The sequence below is a fragment of the Sciurus carolinensis genome, chromosome 5, assembly GCF_902686445.1.
Source record: "Sciurus carolinensis chromosome 5, mSciCar1.2, whole genome shotgun sequence".
NCBI classification, from domain to species: Eukaryota; Metazoa; Chordata; class Mammalia; order Rodentia; family Sciuridae; genus Sciurus; species Sciurus carolinensis.
Genome location: NC_062217.1, coordinates 13,649,958 through 13,665,759, shown reverse-complemented (window position 1 = coordinate 13,665,759; position 15,802 = coordinate 13,649,958).

The following is a 15,802-nucleotide window of genomic DNA, read 5'->3' as shown; positions in this document are numbered from 1 at the left end:
TCCCTAAGGAGCTTAGGGGTGGAGAGTTTCAAGTTCCTGGGATCCGCATGACAGAGAAGAGCAGGAGGCAGTTCTGCATCTGGGGAGATCCCAGCCACAGTTTCCACGGTAGTGGCTGCGCCCTCTGCTCTCCGGCCCATCCTAGGGCAGGTCGGAAACGGAGTCGGTTCAGACCAGTGCTCCTGACCCCAGATAATTCCTCCCTCTGATGGTTCCCTTTACCCCAGGCTTTCTTCAGAAGTCTCTTGTGAGAACATCATGAACAAATAGGGACAAACGCATGATTCCTTAGTGCCTCACAAGACTACAGAGTAGTTCTGTGCAGCACGTTGGTCTCTGGGTTCCTGGCAGGGTTCTAAGTACGTCACACAAGTTGATTTGCCAAGGAACCATATCAGGGAAACATCCTTATTATCCAGCTACTGATGAGGAAGTAAGACTTAGGGATGCTCCTGATGGACCCAAGAGTGTGCAGCCAGGGAATAAGACAGCAGGCATGTGCATCCCGGTGTCCGATTTTAGAATTTCCACTTTCAGGTACCATTCTGTACCCCTGGAGTCTACAGCAAGGTACCTGAGCCATCTTCTCCTTGTCTTCCTATGGCAGAAGAAGCAAGGGAGCTCTCTGGGGTCTTGTCATAAAGGTATTAATTTCAACTTGCATGACCTCCCAAAGGCCTTATCTCTCAATACCATCATATTGAGGATTTGCATTTGGGGGGAACACAAACATTCTACAGCACCCTCTGGCCTCCCACCACACCAAAGATTACCCGATTTAATTATTTTAAATTAATTGTTTATTCATAAATATATCTGTCCTTTGACATACTAGGTGCTAGAAGTCTGTTAAAACTTATAGCTACCTTTATTCCTAGCAATCTTGTGGCAAGCATGGAAAACAGACTGAGTCTTTTGGTCTCAGCTGATGGGAGAGTCTACAGAAATAGAGGGCATGAAGCATGCAAAGAATCAGATGAGAGAGACCTTGGCCTGAGTTTTAGCTAGTGTCTTCTACTAACTGAAAACAAGAAAATATAAACGCAGGGAAGCTGGGTGCAGTGGCACACACCTGTAATCATGGCTACTCAGGAGGCTGAGGCAGGAGGATTGCAAATTCGATATCAACCTCAGCAACTTAGTGAGGTCCTAAGCAACTTAGCAAACCCTGCCCCAGCCCCCCCAAAAAAGCAGGAATAGGAAGTGTGGAGGGGCAGTTCGAGATTAAAAGTGAAGGGTCTGGAGATACAGCTCAGTGGCAGAGCATGTGCCCAGTACATGCCAGGCCTATCACCAAACCACAAACCAACGCAAAGAGAGGATGGTGAAATGGACAACCCAACGCGACTTGTGAACATGTTGATTGGATCCTGCTTTGAAGAAATGAGTCATAAAACATCCGGGGGACCACTGGAGAAATCTGAATGTTTAATAGGGATCATTTCATATACAGGTACCAATTACGCGAGGTGTGCTCAGAGTATTGATTGTATAGGAGAATGCTGGTCTTCAGTGGTGCTACAAAAGTTTTCAGGAGTAAAATATCACAATGCCTGAATTCTACTTTAAACACTACATAAAAAATAATGAAGTATGGGTGGCAAAATGTTAACATTTTAAAATTCCAGACGGTGGTGTGTATGGCATTCATTATACCATACTATCGTGACAATGATAAAGCTAATGAAATGGAAAATTACAGCCTTGGTCTTGCAGTGTAAAAGCAATGTAGTGATTTATAAGACCTATTTAGGGATAATTGCCACATGTACAATGGCTGTTAGGCATATTGTGAATATGTCAGATTCATTTTGGTCAGTCCTTTTGATTCCCAAACCACTATGTTCAAGTGCATTCAGAGGGCTGTTGTATGTGACACGTGAAGAATCTTCTTGTGTGGCATGGTCCAGCTTTAGAGGTGCATGGAGGGCACATTGTCTGAGACCTGAGGACAGCCACAGCCAATGGCTTCCACTGGGAAGATGTGGGAGACCATCCAGCCTATTCAACAGCTGACTTTCAGTCCTGTCCAAGCAAGGAGTGGCCGCAGCCATGAAGGGTAGGGGCCATGCAATGCCCCCTCTGCTTTTTGTGAGCTCCTAAGACCCTCTTATCCTTCTGGTTTTTCAATGCACCTGTGACCATTATTCTTCCATTGTGGCTAAACCCTTCCTGTGGCTTCTCTTACAGGTATGTGGAGTCTGCCGCTCGGCATTTCTGCCTCTTGTTTCCCAGGCCTGCTTCACTTCCTGATGTTGTCCACCATTTTAACCATCCTTTCGTCAAACTTCTCTTGTTGAATTCTCATAGGATATTCTCATTCCCTTATCCCATTTTGACTACACTGAAAATTTTTATCATGATTTATTACTGCCATTCTCTGTTTGACAACTTTCTTTCCCTAGTGCCATCTGCCTCCTTGTAGAGGACTGGGGATATACCTACAGACACGCATACACACACACACACACACACACACACACACACACGCATGCACACACACACACACACACACACGCATGCACACACACACACACACACACACACACACACACGCATGCACACACACACACACACACACACACACCCCTTGGGTGAATTGCAAATCCAACTTGACTTTGCCCGGGCCCTGTGTGATGCTTAGGAAAGTGCTTGATAAAAAGAGGATTGTTCCTCGACACCTGACCATGTATTTAGCTTGTGGATCACGTTGGGGAGTTAATTTTGTGCCTCCCTCCCGGTGGCAGAAGCAGCTCCAGTTCACCTTCCCCTGTGCCGAATCCTCCATTTACTTCCCTTATGTCGCACCCGGGTTTGTTTGGGGTAATTTAGGTTTGGAAGCATTCTTCTCCTGTTGTGGTCTATAATGCCTCTTCTAAATTGAAATTCTTCCTTCAGGGAGCCAAGAACTCTGATGCTGCTAAATTTGCATCTGGGCAACAGATTTGCTATGAAGTTGGACTACTGGGGAACAAATTCAATGTTTCAGAAATTTTACAAAGAGTTACATTCCTCAAGGTCTCATCCAGCGAGCTCTGTCATTGGGGACAGATGGTCTGCTTTAAGTATAATCAGGAAGTTTCAGAAACATGACATAATGTTTATCTCTCCTAAGATTTTTCTTGTTAGTTTGGCTTCTGAGAAATGCTCCATGTGCCCGTCTCTCTGTTTCTTTCTTTCTTTCTTTCTCTCTTTCTTTCTTTCTTTCTTTCTTTCTTTCTTTCTTTCTTTCTTTCTTTTTCTTTCTTTCTTTTTCTCTCTCTTCTCTCTGGCAGATTCTGACAAAAATAATGTCCAGAAAGGATTTTGCATTGTCTTTTATAAAAAAAAACATATTTGCTTCAAATAATACATATTGGTTATACTTTAACTTCTTTAGAAGATAAAAACTTGGTTTTTTTTCCTTGCAAAAAAATAATATGTTTTATTTTGAGCAAACAGAAAAGATAGAAGCTGAGAAGAGACAATTATAGGAGAGGAACCCAAAGATAATCATCTTGGTCCAGACTTGTCATCAAAATCGTCCTTCACACCTGCCTACCTCTGACCTTTAGACACAAGCTCTAGCTGCAGAGTCTCCTGAGGGTGCTTCTAGGATCTTAAGGAAGGATGGCATTTAATAAGACATGATGTACATTCCGTAATTCAACAACAAAAAAAACATCTAAAATGCAAATCAATTTTAAACCGTCTCCATGAGAGTACAAAAATGCCCCCAAAGCCAACTGTGCCAGTTTCTTTTGAGGAAGTAGGACTTATTTAGAGAAGATAATACATGTTAGAATTCTTTCTATTGCTTTCTATGCTGAATATTCTTCATTTAGAAGTAGCACCTATATTTTCTCCCCTCCTGTCTTGAAATGTAAATATATTATGACTGCAATTTGTTTGAAGCATCTGTGACCGCTACAATTTGCATACACCTGTCACTACCTTCTTTCATTCTATAGGATCATTTAATGTCTTTCAAAGTCCTCAAAGCTCTAAGGGGGGCAGGGAGGGCCAGGGAAAGAAATGATCTTGCTAAGCTGTGAGTGTAAACTTCCCTGGAGCACAGAATGACTCACATTCTCTGTGACGTGAGTGGCTCCCGTGCAAAGCTGGAGCTGTGAGCTACTACATCTCCCATGGCTGTTTGTTTGCTGGGGAGGCAGATAGAGGAGTCTGCTGTGGAGGCTACGGGGCTGCAGCTGAGGACTCCAGTGGAGGCCAGCCGGTGCTCCCTCATCTTTTCTCCTCTGGCTCTGGATTCCCTAGAATGAAGCACTGCTGGTATTTTTGTGGAAGGGATTGAACCAGAAAAAAGGTTAATTTGCAAAACAAAAGGAGAAAAAATTCGACTAGCAATTCTAGGTGGAACATTACTAAAGGGGAGGAAAAGGAAGGAAAATGAAAGTGGCAAAAACCCAAGGGATGTTAGCTTTATGATTTAATGAGAATTAACACATATTCTAACTGTGCACATTTATTATTAGTTCTCTCTAAAACAGTGAAAAGCGGTTGATTTAACAGGAAAATTTAGTGAGATAAGGATTGATACTATTGCATTTTTCACTCCTTAATCAGTAGCACTTGATTTCCGGCCAAGAATGGAACTCGGCTTCTCTTAGTGAGATAATGTATTCACCCCCGATTTCTCAGTGTAAATAGAATCATCAAAATGCTGAGTGCCAGGATCTCCTGTAAACAATCCCCACCTGAGTGGTGTATTCCAAAGTGTTGGAAACCACGGTTTCCACGGCTCCACGGTTCTTAGGTTCTTCGTTGCTCAAAATCTAGGGCTGAGAAAGCTGGACTTCCCGCATTCAGCTCACTCCACCTTCCTGCACACGTCCCCTCAAAAGTGTTCTCCAGAAGCCAGTGGCTGGCTCAGCGTGGGACATGCACACCCCGTACCTGCATTTCTGCTGTACCCCAGGTTTCATGAGCATCTCTACTTGGCTTGACCTCTACTTGGGCTTCCTGTCTTCTATCTCAAACCAATGACTCCTAGGGACACTCCCCAGGAAACTGTAACCTGTCCACCGGCCCTAAGGGAGAATCTGAGATCCATCTAGGTGCCCAAGGAACAGGACCAACACGCAGCCTGGAAAAACTTGGTTTTCTTTCAAACTTGCCTTGAGAAAAACAGAGATATTCCTCTGGTAAAATGGGAAGGGGGCAAATCTTGTTTTGGGTTCTTTATTTTTTCCAAGGATGCACCAATCTGATCCTCTCAGGATCAGGGACTCTTTACTTTCTACCAGCTCCCTGACCCAGATTTATGCTATCGGTGAATCTGCAATTTGGTGTTAGTCTGTGATAGCTTAAAAATTAGTGTTGTGTCTCCTGGCTATACTATTTTTTTTTTTAATCAACTCTGCTTGCAAACTAAAAAAAAAAAAAAATTCCTTTGTTCACAAACAAACAATCCTCTGGTTGTAAAACTGTGTCAACATAGTCAGTATCAAGGGAGACATTGGAGAAGTTTCCTCAAGTCCTTTATGATCTCACATAAATAGCATTTACATATACCCACTTCCGGTGGTAGACCCACGTGTGTCTGTCCATATCGCATAGTCTCTGACTGATTTGAATCTCAGCGCTGCAGGAAGATGACAGAATTTGCTAAGGACCTTCCTGCCATCAAGGCGTCCCAATTCCTTACTGTCCTTGTGCCACCAAATTCTACCCAGGAAGGGAGTCAGATGCCAAAATGCACCTGAGTCTCCATCAAAGTGGAGAAGAGGCAGGTGTGGTAGGTACATGGACTTCTGGCCCCCTAGTTCCTGGTACAAATGAAATAAATAGTATTAATGCACAAATAAACATACTTGCCTGTCCTCAACTTCAGGTTATGTTTTATTGCTAGCTAAGATGTGGTGTGAGCCTAGGGATTTCCTGATAACTTTGCAAGGCAGTTATGTCCTGGGATTTATTCTCACTATAATCGATACTAAGTGACCGCCTTTATATTTGGGCTTTGTTTATTATCTCTGCATTTATAAAGTATAGTGAGAATGGCTTTAGCATATTCTTAATATGGAGCCTAGTGAAGGGAGGAAAGGGAGCGTGGAGCTGAGCCCTCTGTGGCCTGATCTTCGCACCAGCACCTGGGAAGCAGCAATGTCCACCAGGACCATGTCCCTCAGGAGGCACCTGAGAGAAAGCCAGAAAACTGTAGGGTCCTGACCCTGCCTGCCCTCTGCCTAGAGGACTGTCGTTATCTTACTCCAGAGATCATGAATTAAAACCCACCAAGATCCTGCCTCTGCCATCAAGGGTTGTTCCTTATGATTACTCTCAATGTTGCCACTACAGGCTGGGCTGAGAATGAGGAAGAAATGGAGAAGACCAGCCAGGCACAGTGGCACATGGCTGTAATCCCAAGTGACTCAGAAGGATCATGAGTTCAAAGTCAACCTCAACAAAAGTGAAGCACAAGCAATGCAGTGAGACCTCATCTCTAAATAAAATACAAAATAGGGCTGAGGATGTGGCTCAGTGATCAAGTTCCCTGTAACGACTCCCCCCCAAAAAAGAAAGAAATGGAGAAGACCTTAAATATGGACAATTCAGGCCAGCAAGGGACAGGGCTGGAGGGAAAGAAAACTCATAGCAGAATCTCAGGAAGGATTCTGAAATAGATGTGCAGAGTGGACATAATGACTGTGCGCTTGTTAGAGTTCCACGTGTTTGAACTCTCCAACCTCACACACACGGTGGGTTGTTCTTCCCCCACTAGTCTGAAGTGCCTCTGTGTAACTTGCTTGAACAATGAAGTACGGAGGATGTGATGCATATCTCATGTATAGGCAGAAACTTCAAGAAATAATGTATGCTTCCCCAGATTTTCTTGTTACTCGAGCCATGTGTGAGAAAATGTCTGCTCCATCAGCCTGGATCCCTTAGTGACTACGATGAGCGACCAGTGATGGACTTGTGGAATGAATGATTGAGAAATAAACTTTATTGCTTTCAGCACTTGAGATTTGGGGGATGTTTGTTATTTTGAGGTGACTTGACCACGCCTGACTGATACCAAAGGAGCAGATAGATGCCGAGAAGAGGCCCAAAACAATCATGGTAAGGAAGAAAGCAAAATAGTTGAAGATGAAGAAAGATAAAGGAATCGAGGACGATATGGAGAAAAGGAGGGAGCAAAAGGGAATGTAAGAGAGAAGGGAAAGGAGAGCATGGTGAAAATAAAAAGTATCGAAGGGGGAAAGAGCCGAGGAGATCAAGGGTGTGGTTGCCCAGTGCATCTGCAGTGACAATTGGTCCTAAGAAGTGAGTACCGGAGCCGTGGTATTATTTGTGTGCTTTGAACTATTTCATAAATGGTTGTTAGCTAGCATTCTCTGGATTGTGTCCCAACCTGTATATTTGAAGTCAGTATTATTTTAACCTGAAAAGTTAAAGATACAGGCATTAGATGGCGCTCCGACTGGGATCATCCAGCCATATTATTTGATGATAGTTTGGGGCAGGACAATCATTGAAGCTCTGACTTTTCTTGGAAGTCTCCCCTGTTCCAAACCCAAAGCCACATTCTATCATTGTCATTATAGCACATGTTCAATCTTCCTTCCCACTCAAAGTCAGAAGCAACTGCCCAGGACACCCAGAGTGACCCATGGCCAGTCACCCAATGATCACAGGGTTGTTGACATCTGAGGATTAGGTGAACAAGACCAGCATGGGACCTGACAGGCTACTCCTGACTTGGCTATCTCTATTTCTCAAGAAATTCCACACTGACCATCACTTAGGTGGAAAAACAACTCCTACCATATCTGTTTGTAAATAGAATGTGGGGCTCCTGCTTTGCTGGAGACCATGGCAGATTCCTACTTCTTTTGGATACTTCGGTATGGCCAAGGTAGGGAACAGAATCGTCTAAAAGAAAGTGTTGAACACCAGATTGTATTAGAAGGAGAATGCCTTGGTGGTTATCCAAACAGAGGCAGCGATGAGAAAAGTATCTGAAAACTTGAAAAGTCAACAACTGTGGTCAGCCCTCTTGCTCCTTTGGTTATGAAGAAGCAGGCACATTGCACAAAGCATGGGAAGTCCCAATAGTGACTGTGGAGCAGAGTACACTGTCCGTTCATTTCCTGTTATCCTGGCCTTAGATGCAAAGAAGAATGTTTTCCATCTGTGAATTGGTAAAATCTCTAAATTCAGAATGTATGAAGATAATTTGAGCTGTGCTTATAGAATGCATGTTCATGTTGGCAGTTGTCCCTAACTCTATTTCCATAACTGTTCCTCCCCACCCAGCACTATAACATTGGCTCAGTGTAAAGCACTAGTCCACCACGGCTGGGAACGGTTCCACTCTGACAGTCTGGAATGATTTTTTTCCCCACTAACTAAATAAAGAAATCCTCATATTTACCTGATTCTTCATCTTGCACATGAAATAATCCATTTCACGTCCATTTCTCATATTGCGTAGGATCTAAAAGATGCTCAGTGCTGAAAAAATGCAATGGAGTCAGTGGAAAATGAGAGTGTTCTCTGTCCTCGATATCCAGAGAGGAAGTGCATGCCTTTGCAGTCAGCACCCATCCCGGTACCCAGGAACGATGGCACTGAGCTAGCAGTGACAATACAGGTCTTGGTTCATCTGACATCCAGGGCTGGTTTACATAAGAACAAAAACAGAAATTCATGGTTTGAAGATGAGGAAGATGTTGATGGTGAAAGAGGAGATGAGCAAGTGGCTTCAGGAGTTAAGAGGCAATAACAAACAACCAAACAACAACAACAACAACAAAAACAGGGACATAGTGTGGGAACAGGAGGGGAGGAGACAAGGAGGACTGAGGAACCCCTGGCTCCGGCAGTAAAGGGAGGGAACTAGAAAGGACAGCAGAGGCAAGCACAGGCCAGGGCTCTCTTCAGCCCAAACCTTAACACACAGGTTTGGCCTTGGAGAGCTGAGCCGTTCTCCTAGTTGAGGATAAATGGTTGAGAAAGAGCATGCTGAAAGTCAGTTATGTAACGGGATAACAAAGCAGGTTCATTTCCTGAAAAATACATTAATTTATTGACAATGTTCCATGGAGACACTGTGAAGAAAATTTCAAAGAAAGTTGCAGCCTGGTTCCATCACTAGAAAACACTCCAAGCAGAGAGGTAGCTCTGTGTTTCTGAGCTGAGAAATGCTGACCACGGAACCTGGGAAGAAACATTCCTCTCCTGGTGTCCTATTATTTCAATTTGGTAGGTCCCAAAGAACTATTAAGACAGCCCATGGTCACACGCCATTATACATCTGTCCAAACCCACAGAAAGTGCAATGCCAAGAGTGAGCCCTAATGTCAACTAAAGGCTGGGCTGACACTGTCCTGTCAATGCAGCGACATCAGCCGCAACAAGTGTCCTGCCTTGGTGGAGGTTGTGGGGAGGCCGTGCCTGTGTAGGGACTGGAGGCCTATGGGGAATACCGTGCCTCTGGCTCCATTCACTGTGACCCTAAAAACGCTCTAAAAGATAAAATTACTTAAAAAGGAAGAAGACAAACCATGATTGTACAAATGAAGAGATAGCATCACATCACAAATGGATGAAAATTACTACTTCCATGAAAATTTGGGGGATCGTAGGCCAAGGTATGCCTTATACACAGGGTAAGTGAATTTTCTTCCTGGGATGCAATGGAATATGAAATGACAGTTTGCAGTAATAATTACTATTATTAAAAATAAAAATGGATTCATTGATCCTGTTAATTAATTAATTCTATTCTTAGAATGAATACACTTGCACTTGTGTGTGCATTAACATGCACTTGTGCACACACACACCCCTAAGAACATTCTCTGTCCAAAAACAAGTTAAAATGCCTAGACAGGAGCAAAGGCTCCAACCCAACTCTGAACTTGGGGACTTTCCACACAATATGCTTGCTGTGTGTGGATTTGATGAAACACGCCGGCACGGGAGCCAAGATCCACTGTCGCTGTGCTGTTTATCTTGGAGATGCAGGGCTTTGCCAGTGAGCTGTGTGGGTGGGAAACGGAGGGGAGAGGAAGTGAGAGGAAAGATTCCGACCTGGCAGGCATCATGGGAACCGAGGCCGTGCCTCCCGAGGTGCCCTCTCATTAGTGGTTGGATGACGGCGTGGTCCTGTTTCAGATGCAGGCTGAACGCCTCTTCTTAAGTGGAGTGTTCCTGGGGGTGAACCCATCTGCCTTCTCGCTCGCCTTGCATGCTTAGTAAATATTTAATGTCAACTCTGCAGCCTTGCCGGGTTCACCAAGTCGTCCGCTTCTTTCTCAGGGAGCAGCCTGATACTTCCCCGGAAGGGAAACCCTGCCTCCTGAGCCCTCGCTTCTCCAGTAGCCTCCTGGGTGGGACTCCGGCCAACTGCAGACAGACGTGCCCCCCCAGGAACAGCTGATCAAGCCAGCTCCCCCCAGCCCCTGAATCAACCCCAGGACCCGGAGCTTTGCCTCCTTCTTCATCCACTCTCTGCAGCGACTTTCCGGTACTTCTTATCATCACCCCCATTCTACAGAGGAAGAAGAGGAAGCTGAGAGGGCAGTCGCCCCAAGACAAACAAGGAGGAGCTGGCGTGTCAGAGGTCAGGAGCTGCGTTCCTCTCACTCCAGCCCACGTGCTTGCGGAATGGACGGTTGGCTCCCTCTTCTGCCCTCCAAGGCACCACTTTTTCTTAATGGCACCGTTCGTTTCCATGGTGCCCACCTGAAACTAACTTCCTAAGAGGACGGATGTCTTTCCCTTTTGCCTCTGCAAGGGAGTTGTTCTCCTGGAGGTGAAATGAGGAAATCCGTTGAGTGACTGGCCTGTAGCATACCTCTTGTCACCCACTGGCTCACCAGGAATTAGTCTGAGAGTCTGGGCCACCCATTTAGAGCAGTTTCCCTCTGGTTCTTTGGAACCGTGTGGCTCCCTGAGGCAATGGGAGTGGTTGTTGTTTTTTTTTTTTTTTTTTTATCTCAGAAATTGTTGCCAATCTTATAACCAAAAGTGGAGAACTTTTCCAATCCACAATAATCAGCCATCCTACACTCTCGGCTGGTAGGTACATAGGGCAGAGAATGAAAGGAATCAGCAAGGCTTTTACTTGCCCAGCATACATTTGTGTTAAGTGATCTGCCCAGAAATGCCATTTGTTCTTCAGGGTTGTTCTCATGCTGTGAAGCCTCCTTACCTTTTGGAGTTGAAAAACTGAATTTAACAAGATGAGTGGTAAGAACAGTGAGGCTGCATGAAGTAGGAGCAAGATTAGCTATTTCTCAATTGCCAAATACATTCTAACCAATTTATAGACCTACAGGCAATGACTCAAATCCACACGAGCTCTTCAGGTTGCCCTGATACTCAGAAACTTTTCCAAGAGAAAAAATATATGTCGTTTTCAAAGACCAATAGGCCCAAATCTTCAGGAAGCCAGAGAGTTACCAGGCGTGTGGTTGTTGGCCAAGCTGTGGATGTAGATGAGCAGATGCTTAGCAATACATAATGATTCCATTCTCACTTTACATCTTTCTGACCCTGCCCACAAGGTAAATCTTGATCAATAACTAGGTTCTTTATTTGCCCAGCCTATCAAGGTACAAATCATTAACTATAGTCCAAGAAAGGTGATCTTGGCTGTGGGGTTTTCTTAATGGAATATACTCTTTGGTTAGACTTTAGGATAAAAAAGATAGATTGAGCTTGTGTTTACATTGTTCCTCCCTCAAGCACTAAAAGGACTATAAAAGTTAAAAAAAAAAAAAAAAAAAGTCTTCAAGAAATAGGAACAGAGGCAACAGAAACCTGATTTTTCAGGTTGAGAAGCAGATGGTCAAGTGGTCACTGACTTGGCTAATACCAATTGAAGTCAAGAAGCCACCTGAATTGTGCCTTAGAAAAGCAGAATGGTGGCACCAGCATCTTTTCAAAGAGGGGCTGAAAATATAAGACTTCTTTGATAGTCTGTTTAAGAGTTAGCCGAACCCTAGACTCCTTCTCCTACTCTACACAACCTCAGGATCACCTCAGATCACATTTCCTTGTGCCCACCCTGGCAGAAGACTAAAAGTTTATTTCTTGGAGGGTTAAAAAGGAGGTGTCCTGGCACAGGGAAGCACCAGATGCACTGTGTCAAATGTGTGCTGGTTGTGTTTAACAGTCAGCTTGGAACAGAGAAGTGGGAGGGTGGGGCCTAACTTGTCATCACTGCCAATTGCAGTGGTATAAACACTCCCACCAGAGCTGATTTTGAGACAACTGCACAAACTCTCCAGCCATGGAGTTGGGAAGAGATGCACACACTTAGCTTTTTGTGGAATGGAAAAAGCAGGCTTTCAGTATGCTGAAATTAGAGAATTTAAGTGGATGTTAACACAATGAACCATGAGAAGACCTCCATCTTTCTCCCCAGTATCTATCTGATGCCCATATGTAGGAAACCATAATAATACCTTTTGATTGGAAGGTTTTTCTTAGAAATATCTGACAGGTTGAGAGAAGATGGGGAACTGGAAATATTTATAGTCATGAGTAACCATGAATCTACAGTGAATTTTATCCCACAAAAAGTCCACCCCCAAAATATCTTCTAAAGATGCTTTATGAACTCACATAAGCAAACATCCAAAGATGAGCAGTAATTTTAGAAAATCTGACAACTTGAAAGTCAAAGATGAAAACAGAAAAAGGAACTTAGAATTAAATAAAAGGCAAGGCAGAGAAAAGAACACAAGAAGATTGAGAGCTATTATTACATTCATGAAACAAGAAAAGGGAGCTTCTTAAAAGGAACATTTGCAAAGTAGAAAAGAATCTTGAGAAATTTTTAAAAAAACAGGAAAAAGAAAAATCTCAATAGAATCAAAAGTTAAAGCTCAAGAAACACTCAAAAATGGAGAAAAACAAATAAATGATCAGTGAGAGAACAGCATCTTTTAAATAGAGTATTAATTCAGATGTTTCAAACTCAAATGATAGGAATGTCATTAAAAAACCAAGGAGAGAAAAATACCTCATAAAAGCTGCAAATAAGATCTCCAGAACTAAAGTACATGAGTTTCCACATTAAAAATACTATGGACTCTTAATCCTGTGAATAGAAAAGACCCTAGTTCAAGAACATCATTCTTAAATTTCAGAATATTAGGGACAAATAAAAAACATCATAAAGATTTCAGAAAGTAAAATCAAAGATCAAAATTCAGAGTAGCATTGGACTCCTTGCTATCAGTCTAGAAAGTAGAGATAAATGATCAATGCTTGCCTTCAAAATTCTCAGAGGCATCTCATTCCCAGTCTAGTATTCTATACCCAGTCACAACATCGATTACATGAGAAGATTCGCAGAGATGTTGTCAGACATTTGAGGTCCAAAAATTTCCCCCTTTGTACCTTTTCTCAGGAAGCAACTGAAAAAGAAGAGCTCCTAAAGCAGGGAAGTATATCAACTTTTAAAAAATTGGATTCAGAAAACAAGTATTCAAATACAAAAAGCAGCCAAGAGAATTCCCCAAGATGACGATGAAAAGAGATTCCAGGACATCTCAGCAGTAAATCTAAACAATGTTAATTCCAGGTGGTGGCAGGAAGGCAGAGGGCTCTGGAGGAGTAGCTTAAAAAAAATCAATAGCAGATCAAATGTGTATGTTTCTGTTGTGAGGAGATTTACATATATAGGAAAGAGTTTGAGGATTAGTTTGTAATCAGTACATTAGAAAACTAAGCAACCTCCCTCTAAATTAATTTTAAAAAAGGAAACGATTGCTCACTCCAGATACATAAAATTGCAGTATAGATGGCTGGGATGTAGCACATTGGTAGAGTGTTTGCCTAGCATGTGCAAGGTTCTGGGTTCAATCCCCAGCAGTGCAAAATAATAATAATAATAATAATAATAATAATAATAATAATAATAATATTTAAAAGAAAGGAAAGGTAATAATAGTTCAGTACTTGGGAAAATGTGGGAAATATGTGTGCATGGTGAGTGTGTGTGTTCTATGAAAAAAAATGGGGTTTAAGACTTAAATTCTAGTCTTCTATAAAGAATGGAAAAATCGAGAAAAAACAGTATGAGCAAATTATTTAGATAAGCATAAATATAATTCAAAGAAATAGTTAAAGCAGTTGGTAGCAGATAAGAAGAGATGGTTGGGATATATTTTAAATGAGCCTTGTACACTAATATTCTTTTTAAACCATGAGTACATACAATCTTGATTTAAAAGTAAATATTCAATAGGAAAAAAAATATTATATTTAGATAGGGGGAAAAAACAGAAAACCTTTAACAAGTTGCCATGGTTTGAAAGTTTTCCCCAAAGTTCTTGTGTTAAAAACATAATCCCTGATGCAGCAGTACTGACAAGTCCTTATCAATGTCCTTATCAGAGGTGTGGGTTGCTTATCCTGCAAGTGGGTTCCTGATGAAAGAATGAGTTTGCCAACTTGCCCCAACCCTGTGGACACAAGTGTGTGTGCCATTTTGGCCTTCTATATTCTATCATGTGATAACACAGCAAGACAGTCCTCACCAGATGTGACCCATAAATTTTGAACTTCCAAGTCTGCAGGACTGTAAAAAATAAATCTCTTCTTCATAAACTACCTGCACTCAGGTACTCTGTTATAGCTGCACAAAACTAACTAAGTCACAAGGCCATAACTATCTATGGATGCCTGGATATTCCCTGAAATGATGGAAACAGAGAATACTTTGTACTTGTGGCAGAAGCATAAAGTCATAAGCCCCACCTTATGATCTGGTGCCCAATTGCAAAGGAGAGAACATAGTAGGCAATAACTTGGCAATGTCCATCTTACCATAAAATTCTTAAAATCTGGACAAATTGTCAAATTTGCTAGGTTCAAGATAAGTCAGGCCTATAGATTTCTCCTATGCTTTACCATTGCCCTTTGACATATTTCTATGTAGGACAGACTTGCCAAACTCCCTTCTAATGATCAGTTTCTAAGTCTATCCATCTCAATATTTTAACTCTGAAAATTGAATTTCATGTAGTAGAATGTAGTAGATTTTCTTTAGGACAAATACTCTGTGCAGACTGTGCTATATACTTAGGAACAAAAGCATTCATTCAGTTCTACATTCTTTGACCTCATTCATTCAGCATTTATTCTTCTAGTGAGTCTAGAAACTTGGGAAATTTGGTAATTGAAACAGGCAGAGTTTCTTTCTCCACAATTTTAGAGTCATGAAAGGGGAAAAAACAGAAAACAGAGAGGGAATTAAATATGGGGAAATATTAAACTGGAGATGAACTGACTTCTAATTCTAGAAATCTTGAATCAGACTTTCAGTTTCTACAAAAGGATTTAACCCAATTTGTACCCTGTTTATTCTTTTAAACATATGGATTAGCATCAACTGTATTGGCAGAAAAGGGAGTGATTAAATTTTTCTGGGTGTAACAGGGAAGGTGACATATAAGAGAGAATTGGGTGTTGTTCTGCTTTTATCTCTCATGCCTGACAGAGTCACTGGCACAAGGTTGGAACTATATGTTTATGGATAGATGGATGGATGGATGGATGGATGGGTGGATGGTTGAATGATTGGATGGATGGATTGTTGGATGGATGGATGGTTGGATGGATGGATGGATGTTGAATGATTGGATGGATGGATGGATGGATGGATGGATGGATGGATGGATGGTTGGATGGATGGATGGATGGTTGGATGGATGGATGGATGTTGAATGATTGGATGGATGGATGGATGGATGGATGGATGGATGGATGGTTGGATGGATGGATGGGTGGATGGATGGATGGATGGATGGTTGAATGATTGGATGGATGGATGGTT